Here is a 21,451-nt window from a genome sequence, read left to right as displayed (position 1 = left end):
GACTGAATGTATTGAGCAGAAGGAGGATCCCAAGTCCAAAAGTCACACCCATGGTAATCATCAAGCCTGGAGTGTTACTGTATGTGAGCATGAGTGGACTAGTTTAATCCTCACACCCACCCTGCAAGGTGGAGACCATTCTTATCTCCATGTTACAAAGGAGGAAGGAGAGGCACAGAGGAGTTAATCATACCTTCTATAGCCCATGCTCCGAGAAGCTGAACTGCCCCTCCCTAAAACAGCCTACATCCCCAGGAACTCACAAGAGGCTACTGGACTTTCCTTGCATTTTTGGATGGCGGTGAGTTTCTTGTTTATTCATATTTGAATCGGCAGGACGGGCCCAACTGACATTTGGGCCAAAGGGGTATAACGTAATAATCATTTATAGTCAGACACCCCAGGTTTCCTTTATAATTTCTACCTTTGTGACCTTGGAAAAGTTATGTATCTCCTCTGATCTGTGGTTTTATCTGCAATAAAGTAGTAGGCTAGTAAGAAGACCCACTTCATAAGGTCATCTAAGTAATAAATCAGCTAATGAGCCTGAAGCATGGAACACAGGGAACAGCATATAAGTTACCAATAAATGGAGCCTCTCATTTGTTCTCTGCAGTTAAAATGCACACTGCTGCTGAGAACACCAGCTAACAGCTGGCAACCAGCAAACCTGCTAAGGCCACATCAGGTGCACCTTCTGCAAACGGAAAACATCTGGCTCACTTCACACAGGCCACCAGGGTTTCAGTCAAATAAAATAAATATAGCCCTGAAGAAAATTTAGGGAAAATATGCACTCAAAAGTCCACTTTAATGCACGATTGTATGAACTGAATATTAAAATGGGAAATAAAATATTCCTGCCACTGTCTGAATATACTGCGATTAGTTTTAATCTGCAATTGACACAATGCTGTTTTTCCAAGGATTAAAGTTTCTTATTCCAAGTTCAACACATACGTTGAGGCTTTGGGTTCTTTCTCCCACCAGGATTTTTATAGAGGAGCCTGAATTAAGATTAAATAAACATATAACAAACTCATATCACATTTTTAGTTGGAAAAAAAAAAAATGAAAGCCTGAATCAGTCCACCCACCCTTCTCCTTCCAGCTGGGCCATAAATGTCAGTTGTTCTACTTAAACAGAAACAGAGGGCCTGTCTCATGTCTCCATGGGAGCCAAGTGAGATGAGAAACCAGAGAAAAGAGACGATTGTTTCAAAAACTGCAATGCTGGGTGTACTTGGAGTTCTCAAAAAGCAATAATTGCTGAACATCAGATTTTGAGCTATCAAAAGACTTCTGTTCAAGAGTCAAACCTCATCCCACAGCAGGGCCTTAATGACATGTGATGTGAATAGAAAAGTTTCTATACAATTTCTTTCTTAAAACATTCTAGGGAAAATACCAAAGCTGGTAAAAGAGAATCATTTAATGGAAGAGAAATGATAAAACTCTTCCAGCTTTCAAAAATCTCTGAAATCCATCCCGCACAGTGAGCTGAGTGGTGAGGTCACACGGATTCACATTAAGGATAACAAGTGTAAAACTGAATAACCAGAAAATAATTTTTCTTTTAAAAAGTTGTGTATGGAATATGTCTTAAATGAAGAAGGACTTCTGTTTTAAAAAAGAAAGAAAGAAGAAATTCGATGATTTTCAGAATTCCAAATGGCTTGGACTGAATTTATCCTCGGAAACAAGATCAAAACACTCATGAAACACACAAAGGTCCCACTGGTACTTTCCCAAATCATCCAGAGCAGATACAAGCTAACCTTTAACAGCAGTGCCCTAGCAACTTCGTCAGCTTTTTCAGCCTTTGTCTGAGAACTGGACGATCGCAGGTGCCATTTCTAGGATTCCCACAATTGAAGGAAAGTAAAGCTGCTAATGATGTCTGTTGAATAGCTTAGTAATCAAGGCAGAGGTATATCCCCTCAAGAGCCCTAAGCCCTTCCTATTAAGGTGCCCATGCTCTGTCTGTGACCATCGCTGTGCCATGTATCACATCAAGGTCACACTCAGGACAGGAGACACAGTTCCCAGAATATTCAGCAATCCCATGCTGGGCGGGGCAAGATCCTTGGAACAAGAAATCTAACGAAACAGAAATCACGCTGAAAGTGTTTTGAAACAGTGAATTTTGTGTATGTCAAACAGAGGATCTTTTGATTTCATTTTTTTTTTTTTTTAAGCTTGTGGGCAGAATGGTCTGATGTGCCACTTCTGTGGGTGTTCTCAGCAAGTTCACCCAGTACGAAATGCTACCCCAGGAGCTTTCCCCTTCAAAAGGAACACATTCCTCCATCTCTGCCTCCTTCTGCACATGCAGAGCTTAATAATTCAGCAGAGATGTTCTTCTACCAGAGGGAGAGGGTATCCAGAGGACACTGAAAGGTTCACCCACCCAGAGATCACTCCCCATCAAGCTTTTCAATTAGAATCAACTGTTGGAAGACAGGGATGTCGCATGGGCATGTCTGGGTAGAGGGCTGCAGCGAGGGTGGAGAGCAGAAGACCTTCTTGGGCTTCACAATGGGGCTGCCTGAGACCCTTAGGGGCGGGATGAACAGGCACAATCAGGAACTGGAGTGATGAGAGGAGCCAAGGACTCATATTTCTTACTTCTTAATTACTTGACCCCAGAAATCCCAGCCAAGACCAGGAAACAGGACTGTACCAGAGCACGGACCTGCATTGTAACATGTTCTCATGTTACAATGAAACATAATAGATTGAGGGAATCACAGCCCCCTCACAGAGCTGCTGCTGCTGCTGCTAAGTTGCTTCAGTCATGTCCGACCCCGTGCGATCCCATAGACGGCAGCCCACCGGGCTTCCCCGTCCCTGGGATTCTCTAGGCAAGAACACTGGAGTGGGTTGCCATTTCCTTCTCCAGTGCATGAAAGTGAAAAGTGAAAGTGAAGTCGCTCAGTCGTGTCCGACTCTAGCGACCTCATGGACTGCAGCCCACCAGGCTCCTGCATCCACGGGATTTTCCAGGCAAGAGTACTGGAGTGGGGTGCCATTGCCTTCTCCAGCACACCTGAATAACTTTAGAATCACAGAAGTGCAACAGCATATTCAAAGACTGTTAGGGTATTTAAGGATCCAGTTCAGGAGTTGGTAGCACTTGAGAAGCCATGGACCACTGTAGGGAATAGGACCAAAGTAACGAGCCTTCCCCAGAAAAATGCCCATGTGCACCAAGATATAAGACACTGCCAACTATCCTATCTTGGAGGGTTCACAAGATTCTGAAGCCCTCTGGATCATAAGCAAAAGACATCTAATCCAGCCACCTCCCACCTTTCCTACCCCATTATAAAATGAGACAGCAGAGGGCCAGTGGGTAAGATAATCTCTCGTTTTGAATAGCCAGAGCTGCAGCAGAGCCAAAGCTAGCTCCATCTTCCTCGATTCCTAAAGCAGAATTTTTCCAGTGCTTTGTAAATCATTCGAAGGTTTTTTTATCCTTTATATTCTTTTATATCTCAGTTCCAAGACACTTGCATAAAAATCAGCATCTTCCAATGCCACTCAACTCTAAAGGGGCCACAGGGCGAAATGTAAGAGCATCTAGACAATTAAACAAGTGCATCATTCTTTTATATGCAATTTTGTTTTTTAAACCCTGGGAAAAGAGTGTTCTGATGAGAGCTACCTGGATAGTCTTAATTTAAGTACCCATTTTTCCTGACAAGTCCCTCCTGGGTGTGAGCTTCCGTACTCAAACCATCCACCACACGACCTGCAGGCTGGACATCTTTCTGAAGCACTTTCATCTTATTCTCATTAGCGTTCAGCTCAGAACTCTGTCCTTTTACTCTCTGTTCAGAACGTGTGCTGTCGTTCTTTCCAGATAAATGGCAAATGTTCCAAGTTGTCATGGAGCCAAACTCCCTGCTTGCCCCTGACTAATAAATCCTCTTGAAATCCAGGCCCGAAATGTCAGCTATTTTATTGTGAAGGGCCCCTTTAGATAACGAAGCAGGAGTTTGGGTGGGCTCTCACAGAACTTCAGAGCATTTGGCTAACGATGCTAACTGAAAGTTACTGTGGACCAATATTTTTTGGATCCCTTTCTCCCTTCACTTTGCAAGAGCAAGGACTAGTCCTTAGAGAGGCAAAGATTCTAGGAAAAAGGAGAACACCGGTTGCATAAAAAAGTTTTTTAACCAAGTATGCAGAATGTAAATCTCTCCAAGACTGGTTATTATCTGCGGGTGCTATTGTCATTGCTTAATGGGAGAGGCAGAATAGAACAAAAATGCAGGACCTTGGGGTACCGGCTGGGCCAGTCCCAGGGAGGGAAGGCCCTGGTGCCAGGTCAGATCATTCCAGGCCATCAAAGGTGACCATCCTAAGCTTTGCCGTGATCCCCTACTTGTGCTCCTTTCATCTGTCCTCTCTCCTAAAGGCCTTTCACAGCCCAGAGGGTACACACAGCCGAGCCAACTTCGGGGGCCCCCACATTTGGCAAACCGTATGTTAAACCCCAAAGTCTGATTTGGCTTCCAAGGGTCATTTGAATGCATGAATCTGCAGGAAATACACCTATCCTATCCACCCTAGAGCAGCTTGGAGCCCAGAACATCCCATTTCTCACATGGGAGAACCTGCAGACATCTCAGTGCTTAACATCACTGGGCACAGTGCAGAGCTGCCCATGCCCTCACCAGCAGAGAGGGGAGAAGAGCTGGCATGGTTCCTCTGCGTGCATGCCTGACGGTGTGCCCTAGAGTGGCTCCTGGAGGTCCTGGCCCTGGCTTAGCTTTCCACAGCTCACTCTAAGCCACCTACAACCTCACCAAGAAGAAGAACCTCTCAAGATCCAATCTTCAATTCGCCAATAGCTCAATCTTCTTTAAGACCAAACCCACCCTCTCACCTTCGCCTCCTTGCCTGGGTGACTGCTTCCATCAGTCCCACTAGGTTCAGTGTCTGGATCATTTACCACTGCCCCTTTTCTTCCAGTGTGTTGATAGCGTAAATCGTATGACTGCCTACTCCCCTCAGGATCTTTCTTTTCCATTTTTAAGAGTGCTTTTTTTGGCAATTCCACTTCTGGATATATACCTCCAAACAACTGAAAGCAGGGACTAGAACACCAATGTTTAAAGCAGCATTATTCACAAAAGCCAAAATATAGAGGCAATCCCAGTTTGTCTACAGATGAATGGATAAAGTGTGATATATATATATTAATACATACAATAGTGCATTATTTACATATAAAAAGGAATAAAATTCTGACACATGCTACAACATGGATGACCCCTGAAGACATTTTGCTAAGTGAAGTAAGCCAGTCACAAAAGGACAAATACTGTACGCTTTCACATATGTGGGTTATCTAGAGTATAAAGAATCATACAGATAAAAGATAGGACAGTGGTTGTCAGGGGCTGGGAGGACAGGGAATGGGGGGTTCTTGTACAATGGGTGTGGAATTTCAGTTTGGAAAGATGAAAAAGATGGATGATGATGGTTGCAGAACACGGAGAGCGAACTTAATGTCTTTGAATTATACACTTTAAAAGGATAAATTTTATGTTCTATATATTTTGCCCCAATTATTTTTAATAAGTCTGAAGAGTCTGTATTTGGAAGCAAAGTAACACTAACAAAAAATAAATCAAAATGTCACCTCTTTGGATCACATGTACTGAATGCAAGGGCTTCCCCTCACATTTCACTTCTTGGGCTTCCCCTCACATTTCACTTCCCCATTGTGCCTTGGCAGCTGCCCTCAAGTTGCCAGTGGCTCCTGGAGGCCTGGGAGGCATGACACAGCTCTGAGCATGCGAACATCCCCGCCAGCCCCGGAAGATGCCATCTTTCCCATGTGTTTCTGCTGAGATGATAAGAATTCACAGTGTGACATTCTGAGAAAGAATTACATAAAAGCAATTTTCCTCGGTACTATTTCTGGAACATGTCTGAGTCACTCCCTGCCTTCTGAAGTGCTTGCATCGCGAATGAAGGATTTCAATGCACAATACAGCAAGAATCCTTCAAAATTCTATTGAGATGGAGAATAAAAAATCTGCTGTTTCATTTTTATGTTCATCCTGCAGGGTTAGAAATGACTAGATGAAAGAATCAAACGCGTATTCACTGGGTGCTTTACTACAAAGCCAACCACCTGGGAAGTACTACCTCAGTGCAGCCAACCACCCCTCCCCCAGGAATAGTTAATGATTCTAAGAGCTTATTGTGCCAGCAATGAGAAAAAGAGTGACTTGCTCCTTAGACGTAGGGCCAGTTTATGTTTTGTGCTGACCTGGAAACTGGTATTGACCATGACATTTACAATGACCACTACTGTAACTGCTCTAAGTTTGGAGGACCTCAAAGTTGAAGGTCTCCTAAAACCTCAATTGAAAAGACATTTTATGTAGACTAGTGCTCTAGCCCAAAAGCTTCTCATGGATGGACTGTTCACAGGATAGTCCATTATCAAAGGATTTGTTCAAATTAAGACTTGCTTTCCTATCTAGCTCTCCGGAGGAATCAAATAAGCATGCATATGAGGCTATTTGGAAAAGTGTAACTCATTACCCACACAGAAAGAATTCTATCAGCCCCCTTTGTAGAGAGGAAACAGACACACGAAGACATCAAAGACACACTAAGACATCAAAGCAAGGTTGCTTTTAGTGGCTTCAAGACCTTCACTTTTCCTCGACTCCTCTCACATTCTAAATCCCCAAAACTCAAGGGACACCCACTTACTTAAAGGAACTGAGATTCCTCAATCTGTTCAGTAAAGAGACACAGACCAAGGCAATTAACCGCAGAGAATTTCTTCCTCCTCCCCCTTCTACAAATGACCCATGTGACAGGTAAGCTCCCTTCCTTAGAAAGCAGCAACGATCCCTTTTGGAAGGGGACTCTGACTTGTGATGAACTCCCCTGACAGTGCCCTGCCTGCTTCCTCCCTGTGTCCAGGTGGTTGCTGTCTGGGTTACTGTTGTCTTACTTGTCCCTCTGGACAGCACTGTCATCAAACAGAACATCATTTCAGGAGTCCTTTCTGCCACTGATGCCTAAGCTAGCTATTCATTTCCTTCCCCCATTTTTATTGACTTCTTGACAGATGCAGCCCAGGCTCTGAGAACTTTAGTGACATGTCCAAGGTCACACAGCTATTTAGTGACATGGTTAGTGGCATAGTATTTTTCTTCTCATCACTCTTTTATCTCTAACTCAGTACCAGGCATATAGTTTGCACTCAAGCTCTATTTGATATAATCAGTGAATGATTTTCATATATTCCATGGAACTGATCATTCTATTTCTTGACAGGAGGTGGGACAAGGAAGAGAAATGAAAACCACCTTTATTACTCTTCGTTTGGCCAGCAGATGAGAAGACCAGGCACTTGGAGCCGAAGGATCCGAGGGTGCCCTCACTATTCTGAAGGTCACTTTTTCTGTCTTTTGCACATCGAGATGTGGTCACACTTTGTGTAGTTTGTGAATGAACACCATGCTTTGCCCTTAGTTTTACATGGGAAATTATGAACACACACACACACACGTGCAATGTGTTGGGGAGAGATAGGGCAGAGGCAAAAACATAACAAATGCCTCTCACAGGTAGGGATGGCTGGTGGTGAAAAAGACCAGGAGTGCGAGCTGAGGGCTGCGATTCCTGCACCACCAAGTCCCTGTGGCAGTCACAGTTGCAGAAGCCATCCTTCCACATTTGCTGGTGAAAATGAAATTGAAGAACAGCAAACTCTCAGTTACTGCTATGAAATTCCAAACCCCGCACATGCTTCAGCAAGGCTGGGAAAAATTGTGTTGCCCTCCAGCACAGTGTTTCCCAGCCCTGAGGGCAGGCTCTGCCTGTGAATGGAGCACAGAAAAGCTGCTTTCCTTGTGTGGAGAATGGCCCTGAACAACCTTAAACAGTAAAGCCCACTCAGGGCCAGAATCTTTCTGGAGCCACTGAAGCTGCGGGCAGCTCTGCTTGGCCTTGGACTCTGCTTCAGTGTCTGAACTTGCCAGGGTGACAGATATGGCCTTGGTGGCTTGCTAAAGTTCTGTATGTGGCTGGCAAAGCTTTTGACCATTTCAGAGGCCATGTGCCATTTGAGTGTAGAATGACACTGTGATTTTCAATATAATTTACTATAAACTATACTTCAAAATCCTTTCCAAAGCTTAGCGCATTTAAATGAATAAAATTATTGCCTTCTGTCTTCCTTTGCCAAAGAAAATTACAGAGGGGCCAGTGCTGGTGTGGTCCTATTCTTTCTCTGCCAGATGACAAAGTGCTGTAAGCTTATCACCCAGCTCCTCTGTAAAGGCAGAATCAATGCAGATAGAGGGAAAAGGTGGCCATTGTGACCACTGCCACTTTTCTTATCTCTATATATTGGCTTTTTATTTGAGGCCGGGGGGTCTGAAATCCTCTAAGAGGAGGTGGCAAAATTAAAAGTATGGTAAAAACTTGTTCAGACTTAAAGAAAGCAAAATTACAAGTTGTGGCTTAAATTCTTACAAGGAATGGTATCCAAAGAGCTTATTATTATATTTTCAAGATAGAGTCAAGTCTCACACATAGATATTCAAAACCATTTCTTTCATCTAAAGCTTTACAAACGCAATGTATCAGAGTTAAAATGAAAAGACATCTGAGGAAAGCTTTTCTTCTACTCAGAGAAATGGACAAGACAAAGCTTGTAAGTGGGCTCCACTGGGCGCTCAACCTGGCTGAAATAGCACCAGCAGAGCCTCCCACAGCCTCATCAGCATGTTGACATTCAGTGACTTTTCACACTTCAAAATCTAAGTGACAAGCTTATCTCATCAAAACTACTGCCATCCTCGAAACCAAAAGACCCTTGGCACAGGTGGCTAAGAAGGAAGAAAATGTTTCAAAACCGCAGTGAACGTGAGAAAAAATGGAAATCAAAATTAAAAGGATGTTTGAACTTGAATTCATGATTCTTTACAGGCTTTTCTGTCATTCATTCATTCCTGCATCAGGCTGCTAGGGAATTGGGGGCAGCACCAGAGAGCAGACGAGAAAACCAAGGCTGAGATACCCCAGGGCAAGTCTAGGGTTTTGGACCAAATGCCAGACCTTATGGCTGGAAGGAGCACCAGAGCTGCCTCCCTTCTGAATTCTGAGTGGCATCTGAAGATGCTCTGAGACAAGATTCAACACCTCCAGCTGTGGGCCAACTCCAGCTGTGATACTGGAGAAGACTTGAGAGTCCCTTGGACTGCAAGGAGATCAAACCAGTCAATCCTAAAGGAAATTAACCCTGAATAGTCATTAGAAGGACTGATGCTGAAACTCCAATATCTTCCACCTGAAGTGAAGAGCCAACTCATTAGAAAAGACCCTGATGCTGGGAAAGATTGAAGGCAGGAAGAGAAGGGGATGACAGAGGATGAGATGTTTCATTGGCATCACTGACTCAATGGACGTGAGTTTGAGCAAGCTCCAGGAGTTGGTGAAGAACAGGGTCACAAAGAGTTGGACATAACTGAGCGACTGAACAACAACAACAAGCCAAGAATGGTTTTCACATATTTAAATCAAAAGAATATTTTACCACATGCAAAAATTACATGAAAATTAAAATGCTTTGGTGTCCATAAATAAAGCTTCATTGGAACATGGCCCCACTTGTTCCTTTACATATTGTCTGTGGCTGAGTTTTAAAACTACAAGAGCAGAGTTGAGTAGTTGCAACAGAGACTTTACAGCCCCCAGTGTCTAAGATATGTACTATCAGGCCCTTTAAAAAAAGGCTTCGCAGGTGGCACTTCTGGTAAAAAAAGACACCTGCCAGTGCAGGAGACATGAGAGACCCAGGTTCAATCTGGGTCAGGAAGGTCCCCTGGAGGAGGGCATGGCAACTCACTCCAGTATTCTTGCTGGGAGAACTCCACGGACAGAGGAGCCTGGCAAGCCACAGTCCATGGGGTCACAGAGAGTCAGACACGACTGAAGCAACTTAGCATGCCTTTAACGAAAAGTTGCCTCTCTCTCTCTAAGATCACTGAAGGAAAGAGTAAAGAGCAGAGAGTATTCTGGGCGCTTCTATCTGGGATCAGGAGGAAAGAGGCTGTTTTCCCCATTAAAGATTCCTTCACCAAGGAGGAGAACCCAGAGGCCAAACTGCTCTTGGATGCTGAGGCCTGAGAGAAACTGCTGTGTCATGGGATTCTGATTCCTCTGGCTGTGTAGCCATTAAAGTCAATGATCTGTGTGTTTTCAGCTCCTGCATTCAAGTTCCTTGGGCCTCCCTATTACCTCGTGGTAAACAGCAGACTGTAATCATATAAATGTGTAATTACATCAGCTAAACACTGAGAAGGGAAAAAGAGGCCAATGAGGCCCCGTTTTGTGGTGTTGGACTGTGTAATCCATCAGACATTCCAAACACACACCCCGGGGGCCAGAACTCTGGACTTGCCTTGTTGATAGAAGGATCTGCCCTAGATGAGCATCACTGGGATTGAAGGATTTAATGTTGCCCTGTTCTTACAATGCTTAGGCTGAGTGTCAGGCGATCCGGGATCTTGGGGTAGTTGGCGTTTCTCCACTGACTGCCCCACAGAGCTTCGCACCCAAGCATGCGGTGCTTCCCAGAGCTCACAGAATGTTGCCCCACTTGGGGGAGAGAAAAGAGAAGACAATGTAGCATTGTTTGCCAACAACAAGTTTGACTCATCCCTTTGTTAAACTGAATCTACAAAGCTGCCGCATCTGTGTAGGCTCTGGAGTCAGCACAATTGGCATTGTTTATGGCCGCATTTGTTGTGGCTGCTTCATGTGCGCAGATTTATCAGGGATAGAGATTTCCATATTAAAGTTCTTCTTCGAGTGCTTGGTGGTTGGTTCTCCAGTTACACAGATCTTTGCCTACCATGCTCCTGGACTGGACAGCCCAGCCTGGAATAATCTGAGGATGGGGTAGCACATGGGACAGCCAGCGTCTTGAGTCCAAGAATGAACAGGCATCTTGAGGCCGGGGAAGAAGCCAAAGAAGCACGCTGACCCAGTGGACACGTGCTGACATAGTTCTAGCTTACAGCCCTAATTTTTCCAACAAAAAACATTCTAAAAATCTAATCTGCACCTTGGAAATGCTTGAATTCTAAGTCCTAAAGGAAAAAGAGTTCTGGAACTCTTTAGAAAGGAAGGAAGGGAGGGAGGTAGGGAAGGGAGGGAAGGAAGGGTGTGTTGGGTTTCAGGATGTTAGATTGACTGGGGTAAACTATAAGGATGGAAGGGATGACAACAGCCTTTTTGCAGAAAACACATACCTTCTCCCAGTTATTCACACACTAGTCTAGGCACTGCTGTGAAGGGGTTTTATGGCTCAAATTAAGGTCCTTAATCAACTGCCTTTTAAATAAAATTATGTTGGTAGACCTGACTTAACCAGAGTATGCCTTTTAAACAGAGCATGGCATTCCTTGAGCCACATACCAGTAGCACCTGGGTGTTAACTACTCTCCCCTCACCGGCACTTCTGTCCCTCAAACAGCTTCAGCCTGTGCCTGTGGGCTCCAGCTTGCTCTTGCTCTTCACTTCTTAGCTCTATCTGCCCATGGGTTCCAGCTTCAACAGTCATGCAACCCAGTTCCTTGCAGTATCTATCTCCTACTGGTTCTGGGTCTCTGGTTGAACTTGACTCATACAGAGAAGAAGTAAGGCTATCCACGCAAATCAGGACGAGATCACATGATATCATCAAGTCCACCAACAAAGTTGTTCTTGATTTTTTTCCAGCTGTACCCCCACCCTTACCTAAGGGATGTGACACTTTTCTGTCTAAACCATGGCTCACTTGGGCCCTGATTTTCAATAAGGGGATTAGTAGGAGACTAGAGCAGAAGACTCAGAGACTGGCATTCACAAAGCCTCTAGAAAGTTCTGCTACCCTCCTCCCACACCCAGGATGAAAATCTCTGCAGCCAAGAGCGTCTGCAAGGTAGGCAAGGGAACTTCGGTTTCTTTTCTTCCCTAGATAACCTGTTCATCTGCAGGTATATCCAGCTGGAAGAATGCCAGAACCTGGCAATGACGGAGCAGCCATTCCACTAGATCTGGATTCAGCACAAGCTTTTGCCTGTTCTCCCCACTTCCAGTATCAGAGCAGGAATGATTAGGCCTAACCAGGGTGGGTTTTTTTGTTAGTTGGCATATTCCTCATCTACTCAGTGAATCATCAAGAAAGAATACTTTGGTAATCTGGGTCCTACTACTACTATTGGCCTCAGGGCAGGGTCAGAGAAGTGTATAGTTTTGCGTGGTGGGGTAGGGGTGTGTGTGGCCTTCAGCACTGGTCCATCCTGGGATCCTTGGATTTCCTAGGAAAGGACTCAGAGCACCCCACAGCGGCAGAAGAGAAAAAAGAAGGGGCGGGGTGAGCAGGGATGGGAAAGAGCCCGATTTCTTTCAGCTCCCCCATTCAATTTCCAGACTTGTATTCAGGGAGTCCTTAGAATCCAGGTGGAAGTCCCCGAGGCTAGAAACGCCTGGGTTTGATTTTATGTTTATGTTGGGCACAGACATATCAACAGGCTCTTAGAAACACAGCTTAGGAGGTCTCTGCTTGCTGTTTACCTCCGAAGTGACCAAGAAGAGGTTGACGTGCAAGTAGTGTGTTTTGAACGATGTGCTAATTTAAAATCTTGAGAAGACACGGTATGCACAGTTCCAATCACAGCTCCTGTGGTTTGGCAGCAGAGCCCTCGGCTGAAGTCAGCATCAGCGAGCAGAGTGTCTGCTCCTCTTCCCATCCCTGCATGTTCGGACCTCAGTGGGCTGCACTTGCTGACCTGCTCAGCCACAGTGCAGAAATGGTATTTTCATGCTTTCCTTATGAACATGATTTCTTTTCTAAAGGAAAAGAAAATACCAGTTCTTGCTAAAGATAAAGATCTTATAAAGGTTCTTTATCTTCAGCAGGAACTATTTCTTAGTTCTTGGAATTGGACTATAGGATAATATCAATTTGGGAACAAATTTTTGGCTAAGACTCTTAATTGGCTGGATCAAGTTTCTGGAAAGTAAAAAAAAAGTTTAAAAAGAAAGAAAGAAAACATTTCAGACAAAGCATTCCCTTGTGTTTAGTTGATTCAAAATCAACTTTATATCAAATGAGGGGAGAGTGAAACTGATCATGTGAATACTATTCCTGAAAAGAAAGGTTTAATTTTTTAAAAACTGGTAAACCAATTAAAATATATTGGTTAACATATAAACACCCACACACATACCCCTCAGGCTCATCAAAAGCCAAAGGAGTCATACATTCACACAACAAGCCTTTTGCCTTTTTGAAAACTAAAACAATTATGACTATTACAGAAGTAATCCCAAACCCTGGTAGTTTCCATGAGGTTTATGAACTTTCCTGTAAAACAGGCTTTGTGTCTGTGATTAATATATTTCTGAACCAAAAGTTGAGACATGATGTCTGACACAGAATTTGCAGGGGGAAGAGAGGATGGTTCCAGGAAATCCTAGACACATGGTTGCTGTAGTAATGCCACATGTATTGATAGAATAGCACCAATTTTTATAGTTCTGCAGTTATAAGAACTATATTCTATATATTCCTTACATCCCTCTTCCTCCAAAGGCCTAGAAGATTACTGGTCATGGAACAGGGCTCAGTATGCTTGGATTCTATTTTATGTTTTATAAGATATTTTTACCTTTTGTTTTTCACTTAAAAATCATCAAAAGTATCAACATGAAAGCAAAGAAGCAATTATGACTGTACCTATTTTATTGAAAGTACTATTATAAGGACCTACCTATAGGGAACTGTACTGAATACTTGGTAATGACCTAAGTGGGAAAAGAATCTAAAAAAGAGAAGACATATGTATAACTGATACACTTTGCAATACAGCAGAAACTAACACAATATTGTAAAATCAACTGTATGCTAATAAAAAAATTTTAAGTACTATTAAATTCCTCATTCTGCTTTTATAGTCAAAGTGGCAGGATGCCAAAGGTCATACAAATGGGAAATGGCAGAGCCGAGACCCATAAACACTCATTGATTAACGAGTTGATTGATTCAAGAAACTGCTCTTTATTACCTATGTAACTGGCAAAGACAAGAATCAAACTGTGTGCGTAGCTGATGTGGTTAGCTGTGCATTCCCAGCTACCTCTGCAATGAGCGTACAAGCTGGAATCCAGCAAAATTAAAAGTTGCTGCTGCTTAAAAGACAGCTGTGAAAATGAAATGAGCATGCATACTTTGAGAAAATATGCACAAAATGCATATCTGATAATGACTGGTACCCAGAATACATAAAGAACTCTCAAAGCTTAATAAAAAAACAAACAGCCTTAATTAAAAATGGGCAAAGGATTTGAAGAAACACTTCATCAAAGAGATGTGGATGGCAAACAGGAACATAAAAAAGACTCTCTAAACTATTAGTCATTAGGGAAATGTACATTAAAATTGCACTGAGATACCACAATAAACCTATTAGAATGTAAACAGACAAATATAAAAGGTGGCATTACCATGGGCTAGTGAGGATGCAGAGCACTGGGAACTCTCATACACTGCCAGTGGGCACAAAAAGGCCCACTTTGGGAAACTCTTCAGCAGTTTCTTAGAAAGTTAAACATAAATTTCCACACAACCCAGCAACACCCATTCTCAGGTATCCTTGCAAAGGAAATTAGAATTGATATTCACATAAAACCATAAAAAATGTTTATAGCATCTTTAATCATTGTCAAAAACTGGAAACAAGCCAACTACGGGAGAGAGAAATTATGGTACATCTATAAATGGGACTACTACTCAGAAGTAAAAAGGAACAGACTACTGATACATGCAAAACATGGATGAATCTCAAAACAGTGTTTTGAGTGAAAGAAGTGAGATACAAAAGGCTAAATACTGTGGGATTCCATTTTTATGACATTGTTGACAAGAAAAAGATCAATGGTTTCCAGAGAGTACGGTGGAGGGGCAAAATTTATTATAAAGAGGCATGATGGAACTTTTCCTAAGAGCTTTGAAAATATCTATAACTTGACTTTTGTGGAATTACATGACTATATATGTTTTTCAAAACTTACAGAACTATATATGTAAACTGGGAGAGTTTTACTGTATGTAAATGATACCTCAATAAACCTTACATTTTTAAAAAGTGAGAAAAAGTATTTTTTTTTGCACCAAAACACAGAAAGAAAACAAAAACACAAAGTCCTATTAAGTGACAAGTCAGTTTAACACTAGTTGATGTCTGTAAGATACAAAGAAGGTAAATATCTGGCTCTTTGTATGATTTAGATCATATTTATATAAGTTTTCATATATCTGGAATAAAACCAACTATCCTAAACTGGATTTTCAACAAAGAAAATATTTATATAGATGCCAGAGAAGGTGATTTAGGATATAAACTATATACAGTGAGGCTTTCCTCATAGGTCAGTTGGTAAAGAATCTGCCTGCAATGCAGAGACCCAGGTTTGATTCCTAGGTCAGGAAGATCCTCCAGAGAAGGAAATGGCAACCCACTCCAGTATTCTTGCCTGGAGAATTCCACGGACAGAGGATCCTGGCAAGCTACCATCCATGAGATCGCAAGAGTCGGACACGACTGAAACTCCAGTATTCTTGCCTGGAGAATTCCATGGGCAGAGGATCCTGGCAAGCTGCCGTCCATGAGATCACAAGAGTCGGACACGACTGAGCGACTAAACCACCACCATCAGAGTGGACTGAATGGTCGCCCAGCAAGATACGTCCACATCCTAATCCTCAAAACCTATGAATGTTACCTAACATACAAAAGAAGGAATATTACCTTATATGGGAGAAGGTGTGATTAAGCTAATCTTGAGAGGAGGATTATCTGGGTCTGCCTTAAACACAATCACATGTGCCTTTCTAAGGAAGGAGCCGTGTGACACACAGAGGAGAGGCTGTGCGAAGATCGAGGCCACGTGACGACTGGAGTTCCGTAGCCACCAGCAGCTGGAAAAGGCAAGAAATGGGTTCTCCCCATGAGCTGCTGGAAGCAGCACAGCCCTCTCACCTTGATTTCAGCTTGGTGAAACTGATCTTGGACTCTGACCTCCCAAATTATAAGAGAATAAATTTCTGTTGCTTTAAGCCACCGAGTTCACTGGCTTCTTTTGTTACAGGGGCTATAGGAAATGAATATAAACATCATAATGACTTGGTAATGTAAGGGCTGGACACGAATTTGAGCAAACTATGGGTGACTGTGGAGTGCAGAGGAGCCTGGTGCGCTGCAGTCCATAGGGTCACAAAGAGTCAGACACAGCTTATTGACCGAACGACAACAATATAACGACATGAGTACATATGCCCAACTCAGCCACAAGAAGCAGGCCCTACGTGGATTCTTCTTGGATTGTACTGAGCAAGGTACCTGTGGCTTCGATTGTTCCCTACCCTCACCATCACATCTGGCGGTGAGCCTGCCCAGAGAAAGAAGTAGAACCACAGGGACTACAGTAGAAGCTGCTGCTTGCACACCCATTATCCTTTCTCCCTTTGTCCTTAGTAAGAAACGCCTACACAGTTAGACTCTGCAATAGACAAACCACATTTCCAAACATCCCTTTTAGATACAGGCGGCCAATGAGATTTAAGTAGATGTTATTGGCAAAAGCTGCAGAGAAAGATCTTTAAAAGAAGTTGACTCAATTGAAATGCAAGTACCTTTACTCACCCTGCTTTCCTTCTTCCTGTTGTCTGCAAGGCAGAAGTGATGGATTGAGCTCCAACAGCCATCTCTTGACGGTGAAGTGACCTTGAACACAGAAAGCAAGCACTAAGGATAGAAAAGCAAAAAAGATAAAAGGAGCCTGAGTTCCTAAGGACCATGGAGCTGCTGTACTAGTTCTAGGCTGCTTGCTTCTATTTCACATGAAAGAAATGCAGAAGGGCCTTATTTTGTAAAGCCATTGCTATTTTGAGTCTTTATTAGTAGAAGCCAGAAGCAATTCCTAACTGACTGGAATTAAATAAAGATCTAATTAGCTTTATTAAATAATACTAAAAAGTAGAAAGTTAAAAATGAAAAGTTGTGGATAGCTTGATTTTTCTCCCCTGATTTAGCTCTCTTGAGGACAAATGTGTCAATCTCATAAAAAAATCCCTATTATCTTAATCTGCTAATCTTTGCTTTTTTCTTTTTCAGTTAAACTGAAAATAAATGAAAATGTACAAAAGACTTATAAGTCACATCACTCTATGTCCCCAAAACTGCATGAAGAAAGTACCCAGCCCTGTTACTTGTTCCAAATCAGGAAAAATTTACTCTAGGAGCCAAATTATTGTTACTAATTCCCATCTTCTTATATTAGTACCCAGTGTATGCAAAGAGGCTTCCCAGTGGCACTAGTGGTAAAGAACCCACCTGCCAGTGCACAAGGCATAAGAGATGCAAGCTTGATTCCTGGACGGGAAGACCCCCTGCAGAAGGGCATAGCAGCTCACTCCAGTATTCTTGCCTGGAGAATCCCATGGACAGAGGAGCCTGGCAGGCTAGAGTCCATAGGGTCGCAAAGAGTCGGACATGACAGAAGTGACTTAACCCACACACAGCGTACTCAAAGAGCACCAAAACGCTTTCTTACTAAACTATGTAATTTTGCATTTTGTAGAGGCTGGCTGACTTATATGGATTCTAAAAAATTCAGACAATTCTTCTGGTCATTAAAAACAGTTAAATCTGCAAAACAGGTAGAGAGATGCAAATTCTAAAATCTTTAAAAAAAAAAGTAAACTCCCAAATAAGGAGAATTAATAGGGAAAATTGCTGAATGAAGTGATTGAAAGAAAATTTATACAAAAGATACCTAGAATTTTAAAAAATGATTTAAATAAGAATAAGAATGTTTTATAACCTCAGGAGGTTCTTTTATAAGAGGACCAGCAGCCCATAGGACAGATCACCTGTGGGCCTGAACCTCCTCGGCCTTACTTTGTGTTTACAAGAGCCCCATTCACACCACCTTACAAACCCTCCATTTAACCACCTCCCAGGCTGTCTTGGGGGAGCAGTTTGGGGAAACAAGAACTATAAACAGAAACCATAATAAACAAGATCACAAGTCCTGCCAGGTACGGGACGGAGGGCAGAACCGTTCGTCTACACTGGGCTCCTAATCTAATTTTGTGTTTCCTTCACCCCATGTTTCTTAAAAGGGAGGTTTAAACCAGTTCAGGGGGAATCAAGACTGCGAGGTTCTTTCTGGGTGCACTTCCCATTGAAAGGACGCCCCTGTACACACACAGGCTGAAGCTCCACTGTGCACTATCCAGTGTCCAGGGCACTTCTGAAACAACTGTAACCCTCATGCGTCTGTTCTGGGTAACAAAATCGAGAGGAACAAGAAGTCACTTCAATTGCACTCTAATTTCAGCTTCCTTATCTGAGGAAAACTGAAAGATCATTCACACCATGGAGAGCACTGACTTTAGTTTGATGGTGTGGGAAGAATGGAGATGTAGGCATCTAAAGCTTCGCACAGGCGCCTCACACGATTCTGTTAAATGACCTTAGCTTTACCGTTAAATGAACTTAACCTCCATGAGCTGCCATGTCCTCATCAGGAAAATGAGGGTGATACTACATTTATCCCAGGATCAGGTGAAAAACAACAGCCACAGATGTTCAGTAAATGTTGATTTATTTTCCCCTTCTTCCACACAGTATCATAGCCCCAGGCTGGCAGCCTACAAGCCAAAGCTGGCCTATAGACATGATTTTGCTGCAAATTGTGGGTTGTTTTCATTCTGATTCTTTTTTAATTTTAGGAAGACATTACAATTAAATATTTTTCTAAAACTGCAATTTCAGTTTATCTTGAAAAACTGGGATGGCAACAGTGGGCCCTATTTCTGCATGGCCACATGACTGTTAGAGTTGATTGTTTAGACAAGGCACGTGCTATCCAGCTCATCAGCTTCCTAACCCAGCCATATTCATTCCCTTGAGTTAAATGCCTGACCTTATAGGCATCTGAATTTGCCAAATCTGCTAGCAATCACATGGGGGTCCGCTCATATCACCATCTTTTCTTCCCTCCACCACACCACATCTTCCAGTACTGAAGCTAAACATGCCATTTGGGATAATTCTAATGTTGGAGCAAGAGACTGAAAGTGAAATTGAAAGGTTAATCAACGAGTCACAGGAAATCAAGTCATGGGGGAGGGAGGTTGAAAGACACACAGAGACACATACAAACGAACAGATACACACGTACATTGTGTAAGCCCATGATTGATTGACTATATTCAGTTAGGTTCGTTTCCCTATGGAACTCAGTGAAATGACTGGGAATAAACAAAGTATAAATCATGCACTTTAATTCTACAAGCGTTAATGTTTAAATGTACTTTTTAATCCTAATTTGAGTCAGCTTACAGTTACACATATAATCAAACATATTTAATTATCAAAAAAAATTAGAACAAACTGTTAGGAGAGCATGGAGGAATAAGCACTCATATTACAGATGGGACTATGAAATGTTACAATCCCTGCAAAGGAGAATTTGCAAATATCTAACACAAGTCTAGATGAATCTACCATTTAAACCTCAAAAAATCCACTTCCAGGAATATATATTGAAGATGCAAAAGTATATTAATTATCTATAGCTGCATCACAAATACAGCTACTAATCATCTTGGTTTGTCCAGGATTGTGGATTTTTCTGAAACTCATAATTTTCAGTACTCAAACTAGAACGATCCCAGGCAAACTCAGACTATTGGTCATCCTAGTAACAAATTGCCCTAAAATTTAGAGAACATATTCAGTAAGCTTGTCAGTGGTCTTGGCAATGATTTATCTGACACCAAACACAAAAATAAACAAGTGGTAATACATCAAACCAAAAAGTTTCTCCACAGCAAAGGAAATCATCGACAAATTGAAAAGACAACCTACTGAATAAGAGAAAACATCTGCAAATTATATGTCTGACAAGAGGTTAATATTCAAGATATTGTATATTCAAAATATCCTCATACAATATTCAAAATATTGTGTGAGAAATTCATACAACTCAACAGCAAAAAAGCAAACAATCCAATTTTAAAATAAGCAGAAGATCCAACTACTAATAGATATTTTTCGAAACAAGACATACAGATGGCCAACAGGTACATAAAAAGATGCTCAGCATCACTAACCATCAGGGAAATGCACGTCAAAATCACAGTAAAATATCTATCACCTTATACCTGTTAGAATGGTTATTATCAAAAAGACAACAAATAATAAGCACTGGTGAGAACACAGGAAAAACGGAACCCTCGTGTACTGTTGGTGGGAATATAAATTGGTACAGCCACTTTGGGAAACAGTATGGAAGTCATCAGAAACTTAAACACAGAAGTAGCATACGACCCAGCAATTCCACTTCTGGGTATTTATCTGAATAAAACAAAAACACTAACTTGAAAAGATATATGCCTCCTCATGTTCATTGCAACACTGGTTAAAACAGGAAGCAACCTAAGTGTCCACCAGCGAATGAAGGGATAAAGAAAATGCCACACACACGCACGCGCACACAGAAATATTATCCAACCGCAAAGAAAGAAGGAAGTTTTGCTATTTGCAACAAAATGGATGGGCCTCAGGGGTATTATGCTATTTCTATGTGAAATAAGTCAGATAAGGAAAGACAAATATCGTAAGCACTCACTAACACATATAATCTAGAAAACAACCATAAACCAAGCTCACAGATATAGAAAACAGATTGGTGGCCACCAGAGGTGGAAGACTGGGAAGAGGGGAGAAACGGGTAAAGGGGGCTAAAATATGCAAATGCTCAGCTATAAGAATATAAGTGAGGGGATGTAAAGTCCAGCATAGTGACGACAGTTAAAAATACTGTATTGCATATTTGAAAGTTGCTAAGAGAAAAAGATCTTAAAAGTTCTCATTATGACAATAAAAACACTATGTGTGGTGATGGATATTAACTAGACTTATTGTGGTTATTATTTGGTAATGTATACAAATAACAAGTCATGTTGTACACCTGAAACTAATATAATGTTATATACCAATTATTTCTCAATTCTAAACAAAAATTTTTAAACCTTAAAATGCCAAGACTAGAACAGGCAAACTGAGATTGTCATCCCAGTAACAACAGGTACACACTGCTATATTAAAATGGATAACCAACAAGACCTACTGTATAATACAGGGAACTCTGATCAATATTATGTAATCACCTAAATGGGAAAAGAATTTGAAAAAGAATAAATATGCATATAAGTGAATCACTCTGTGTAAACCTGAAACTAATACAACATTGTTAGTCAACTATAGTCCAGTATAAAATAAAAGAGTTAAAAAATGCTGTAAAATTTGGCAGCTTAAAATAATACACATTTATTTAGCTCACAACT

The sequence above is a fragment of the Bison bison genome, unplaced genomic scaffold (genome assembly GCF_000754665.1).
Source record: "Bison bison bison isolate TAMUID 2011002044 unplaced genomic scaffold, Bison_UMD1.0 scf7180017864218, whole genome shotgun sequence".
In the NCBI taxonomy this organism is placed as follows: Eukaryota; Metazoa; Chordata; class Mammalia; order Artiodactyla; family Bovidae; genus Bison; species Bison bison.
The sequence above is the reverse complement of the archived record's forward strand: the minus strand, read 5'-3'. Positions refer to the sequence as shown.